The sequence below is a fragment of the Crocuta crocuta genome, unplaced genomic scaffold (genome assembly GCF_008692635.1).
Source record: "Crocuta crocuta isolate KB4526 unplaced genomic scaffold, BGI_CrCroc_1.0 scaffold186, whole genome shotgun sequence".
Taxonomy (NCBI): domain Eukaryota; kingdom Metazoa; phylum Chordata; class Mammalia; order Carnivora; family Hyaenidae; genus Crocuta; species Crocuta crocuta.
This window is the reverse complement of record NW_027551569.1, coordinates 8608881-8614880: the sequence shown is the minus strand read 5'-3', so window position 1 is coordinate 8614880 and position 6000 is coordinate 8608881. Positions and strand designations below refer to the sequence as shown.

The 6000-nt window shown below is 44.4% G+C and overlaps 1 protein-coding gene across 9 annotated transcripts in view; it reads right to left on the bottom strand.

Moving 5' to 3' along the window:
• DPF3 (double PHD fingers 3) overlaps positions 1 to 6000 on the bottom strand; it is a 252461-nt gene that overhangs the window by 129854 nt on the left and 116607 nt on the right. The window lies entirely within an intron of this gene.

Sequence of the window (6000 nt, the reverse complement as noted above, 5' to 3'; positions counted from 1 at the left end):
AGCAAACCCAAAAAAAAAAAAAAAAAAAGGCAGGGCCTGGAGGCTGTGGGGAGAGGAAGAAGGGTTTAAGACCAGTAAGGCAATGTGCAGACTTAAAAAACTGCCTGATACACCCCAAAAAGAAACCAGCAAGCCAAGCAGTCCACTCCTGCTAGAGTAAAAAGCCTGGTAAAGAGAGAGACTTTATCTTATTCTCTTTCATCAGAATCCCCAGAACTAGAGCTGTGCCTGACACATAGAAGAATCAAACTAAACATTTGCTGAATGAGTGAATGAATGAATGAGCAAATGAATGCATTCCAGCTTCATTTAATTAGTCACAACTCAGTCTTCTGTAGATAAATGTGGCATGTGACAACTGTCAGACCCATGTGAGAAGGTTACTTCCTAGACCTGGGACCATGGGGCTTAGAAAATATCAGGACCCTGTTTCCATCTGCTGCCTGCCATTTGGGGACCATTTGTAGAGAAAATCTACAAACATTTCATTGCTATATATCTATCCATTTATTCATTTCTCATTTTTCCTAGTCATCTCTACCCATTTATCTGTTTGGGTTCCAAAGCAGAGGCAACTATTCCAGTACTAAAGGAACCGAAATTTTCAAATTCTCTTTATGTGCTAAGTTTCATTTTTAATTACACAGCTGCTCCCACAGGTTGCAAGTCTGTGAAGAAGATGAAGTTCCGTACCCCTCCCCATTTTAGTTCTCAGAAACCATCAAGGGTCATAGAGGCTAGAGGCTCCAGAAAATTCTCTGGTGTCATGAGCTAAGGACTTGTGGTGTCTAAGAGTCATCTCAATACTTAATTTTCTTGGTAGCTTCAGAGCTTCTGCATGGTGGGAGGATACCGAAGCTCTGAGCTCCCTGTGCTTTGAGGACCAGACTTGTGGTTGATTTGGAGAAGATTAAATGAACCAAAGTAAGACTGTTCTCCCTCCATGGAAGGTCCAGTTTTGGCCTCTCTTTAAGGGAAGACATCTCTGGGAATAGTTTAATGTTTCTGATGTGATTCACTCCATGACCCTGTCACCTCTGATCCTAGAATTCCTGTATGGCTGCATTGATTCTGATCTCTTCCCAAAGTCTGAGCCACCTCTGAGACTGGCATTCCCTAGAATCTCAACAAAGGCCAAGTACAAGGGCTGACCCAGTATTCGACAGCCCATAAACAGGTCCCATCAATCCCCACTCACCATGGGGTAGTGATTCTTTTTTTTAAATACTTTAAATATCTTACAATTTTATTTATCAATTATATCTCAATAAAATAACAATAAAGAACATAAAAATCAATTATAATTATAGCAGCTTATTTATTAAGTTATGTTCAGTATTATGTCTATATAACTATTAAATACAAATTAAATGTGTTGAGATTCTGTTATTACTATATTTTTTAAATTTACTTTTTTATTTAAATCCAAGTTAGTTAACATAAAGTGTAATAATGATTTCAGGAATAGAACTTAGTGACTGATTCATCACTTACATATAACATTGGGTTAGTGATTCTTAATCCAAATTGAACCCAAAAATTACTTGGAGAGGTTTTTTTTTTTTAAATGTCTTTAAATTTATTTATTTTGAGAAACAGTGTGAGTGGGGGAGGGGCAGAGAGAGAGAGGGAGAGAGAGGCTCCCAAGCAGGATCCACGCTGCCAGCACAGAGCCCGACATGGGGCTCAAATCCACCCATTAAACCACGAGATCATGACCTGAGCTAAAACCAAGAGTTGGATGCTTAACCGACTGAGCTTACCTGAAGAACTTCTTAATAACAACAAGGCCAAAATTTCATGTCAGAGCTACCCAATCTGAATTTAAGTGGGTAGGAGAATTAGGCCAACTATTTTTTCAAGAACCTTATAGATTGTTCCAGTGTCTGACCAAGGACCTCTAGATGTCTACGCATTATCTAGTTACTGTCTAGATACTCTCTCTGATATACCAAGACTGGTTAAATGGCCTTGTCTAAAATATCTTAAGATTTCCAGTGTTTCCCCCAAGGTGTTGTCATTAATTGCCTGCTTACTAGAATGTCTCCCCTTCTGGTTTTATAAAATCCAGAATGACAGGAACTGTACCCATCTCTGGTATCCCCAGTACTTAGCACGGTGCCTTGCAGGCACATCAAAAAGTACTTATTAAATAAACTCAACCAGAGCTGAATCAGATTCAGAAACGCAGGAAGCGAACGACCTGCTATTCCTGGTTGCCCACATTCAAACCATTCAAGAGGGTCCCCAGAGACAGGCTCAGAAGTGAGCATAGAATTTACTCCCAAGATGGCAGTCTCTATGCCTTGGATTCCCCTTCTTGCCCCATAGCCTACTTCAGAGTATTTCCCACCTGACCAAGAGCGGGTGAGTAAGAAGGGACTGGTCCCCAACAGCACTCTCAAGAGATCTAAATGACAAGGGGTCAAAACTGCAAAACACTCGCCCAAGGGTCTATGCCCTCCCTGAGACTGTGGTCACTGCACGTGTTGGTCAGCAGCACCAAGGCAGCTTCGGGCCCCTTGGTTTATAGCTACAGACCCACTCGCTCTCCTGGGATTAAGTAGTTTGAATGGCCAGAAGATGGGACTATTTTTATTTCATTCTTTAACTTTCTCTGATGGATTACAGAAGCCCTGCAATGCGGAGGAAGAGCATGGGTCCTCATACCACCAATCCTATAACCTTGGAAATATCACCACACCTTCCTGACCCTGTCTCCTTACCCATTAGACAAGAGTGTTAATAATATCTACCTTACATGGGCTGCTGTAGGCATTAGCTTATATTCAAGAAGAAGCTCTTTATAACCATGAAGCCTTGTGCAAATGTCAGGTATTAATTACCATGAGTTAGCCGATGTAGAAGAGTCCAGACTCTATGGCCATGTAGCATGACAAAGGCCCCCACCCCGCATGCCCATGCTGCTCTTTGCTCCTTTAGCCATGAGGGTATAAATAGGCCTCTCTTTGATGTCTGCTTTGACTCCACCTCATCTCAACAAGCAAATGGCCCCAAGAACTCTCTCGAGGCTCCAGCCCCCCTTTCTTGCCCTCCTCCCTAGGCTGACAAGCACCAGGGTGCCTTTATAGGGCCAATGCGTTCAGCCCTGGAGTTCCACTTATAGAGGGACGAGCACAGCCCCGTGAGAGTTATGTTGTTTATCTCATTAGAACAGGAGGCACATAACTCAAAGCCTGTGTGTGTGGTAGATGGAGGGGGGAGGGAAAGGGGAGGAGGAGGAGGGAGTCACAGCTGCAGCCAGGGAAATTAACCTGAAGGAGTGAGCCTGGGGCTAAGGGGAATATGGAGGAGCGGGGAAAGGAGGCAGGAGACAAGAGCACAGACTAGTCTTCCCTGGTAACCAAGGCCACAGCCACCCCTCCATTCACACACCCCACTGAGCAAACTGATTTTCTCTTACTTTGAGCTGCAACTCCAGTTACAACACTCATACTCAGGTACAAACACAAGCATCTCTATCTCTCTCTCTCTCTCTCTCTCTCTCACACACACACACACACACACACACATGAACTTACACACTTCCTGGAGGAAGAGCTGTCTCCATAGAAAAAAAATCAGCAGGATGGACTTGGTATCTGTATGGTCAGCAGACTCCAGACAAGTCGCTTGTTACCAGCATCGATCAAGTCAGCAGGTGGACCCTAAGAGTCATTATCCTTGACAGACATGCATGAGCTATTAAGAACTCAGAAGATGGGGGCTCTTGGGTGGCTCAGTCGGTTGAGCATCCATCTGACTCTTGGTTTTGGCTCAAGTCATGACCTCAACGATATATGGGATTGAGCCCCACATCAGGATCTGTGCTGACAGAACCTGCTTGGGATTCTTTTCCCTCTCTCTCTCTCTCTCTGCACTCCTCTCCCACTCATGCTCTTTCTCTCTCCTTCAAAATAAATAAACATTTTTTTTTTAATTTTTAAAAGAGGAGTGCCTGGGTGTCTCAGTCAGTTGAGCATCCTTCTTCAGCTCAGGTCATGATCTCATGGCTCGTGGGTTCAAGCCCTGCATAGACCTCTGTGCTGACAGCTCAGAACCTGGAGCCTGCTTTGGATTCTGTCTCCCTCTCTCTCTGCCCCTCCCCCACTCATGTTTGGTCTCTCCCTCTCTCAAAAATAAACATTAAAAAATTTTTTTAAACTTTTTAAAAGAATTCAGAAGATGAAGTGAGATAGAAAGGAAGTAAGGATATTAGGGGACAGGAACAGGGCTTGAAGAGAAGAAAAGAACTGGGGTAATTTCTTCTTCCTCCAACCAGAGTTGAGTAGTGGCAGTTCAAGCTCACCCAGAGAAAAGCTCTCCCTAAAGCCTCTAAGAGAGGGGGTTCAGCAGCCACCATTGAACCCTCCCTCCAGTGGAAACCTCACTACCTCATAAGACAGACTTCCTGTGGTGGATCAACTCTTACTGTGATAAACAGTTTCGCCTCACCCTTATTTTGAATCAAAGTCTACCTTCCTGTATTTATGCCAGTTTGTTCACCCTCTGTCCCCAGAGTGGACAGGTATCACCTGTATCCAAACCATCCATTCCATCCACCAGTTTGGGTTTGAAGGACAGCCAACTGAGAAGCCAAGGAACTAGAGGGCATGGGGGTTAGAGGCAGTGGTCATACCCTCTCAGAATTGGAGTAACAGGATTTAAGGCTCCAAATTAAGAATCCAAACACTGCTTCCCTTTCATCATCTCTCCCTGCCTACGCACTCCTGGACAGGAAAGAGATGGAACAGCAGACTGCTCTTCAGGCCATCACTGCCATGAAAGAGTCCCTCTGCATGTTGCTCACAGGTGCCTGCACAATGGGTCACCAACAGCCTCCATATTTCCAAGCAGATAATGACACAAGCCAGGAGTTCTCCACCAAAACTGGGAATCAGAACTGTGTAAGTATTTATTGAAAAGGGCTGGTGCCTGGACTCCAGTCCAATCCTACTAAACCAAAGTATCAGAAATACACCAAGGCAACTGCAGTTTGAAAAACTTCTACATAAGGAACCTTGCACTAGATCAACTCTTACTCATAGTTATATTCTCAGGGCCCAGGACATAATAGGTGTTCCATTAATGTTTGTGATTGAAAACACCAATTGGACCAACTCTACAGAGCTGGAGGGATGAGTAATAAGTCCCTTGGTAGGGCCTGGGGAGTGGACAAGATGTATTTTGTAAGCACTTAGACCCATAATGTTTCCTGGTCCTTGGCTTATTAAAAAGTTGTCCTGACTTTGTGGACCACCTGTTCAGTGAAACCCCTTGAACCACCCCAGGCCACAGTGCCTTTTCTTTTCCCTGAGAGCCTGGAGTCCTGAGCACAAGGCACCATACCCTAGCACTCAGCACGGTTCCCTACCCAGCTCACCAACCATCTCCCCCCTCCAAAAAAAAAAACCCTTCCCCATCTTCTCCGTGGGCTTTTCTCTCCCTCTACCATTCAATTCCAATGTCCCATTTGGCAAGACTGGTGAGGTAAGCCTCAAATACAGTATGCTGCCTGCCCCTTCTGGCTCAGGGGTTCCCAAGCCCCTCACTGGTCCCATCACACTCAAAAGCTAACACAGTAACAATAGCTAACATTTACTGCACTCTTACTCTATCCTAGGCTAGCACCTCACACTCACTGTTATCTCACCACGATAACTACCCTATGAGACATTTAAAGGACAAGGACAGTGAGGCTAACAGTGATTAAGTAACTGGCACAGGGTCACACAATTCAAAGGGTAATCTAGTTCACAGCCCACACTCAAAACCTCTCCACTAACCTAACTCCCCACCAAGCCATCCCATTACTGATCCACACACAGCAGGGTTGAAATCCAAAGTTCTTCCCTTGAAAAAACAGCTCCCCACACTAAAATATCAGGAAAATATCCCCCAGCCTTCTCATCCACCCCCATATCAAGCCATTTCTTGTGGAATTTCCTTTTCCTTTTCTTCCACATCACCAACTAAAATTGCTCATGGAGAAATACATTC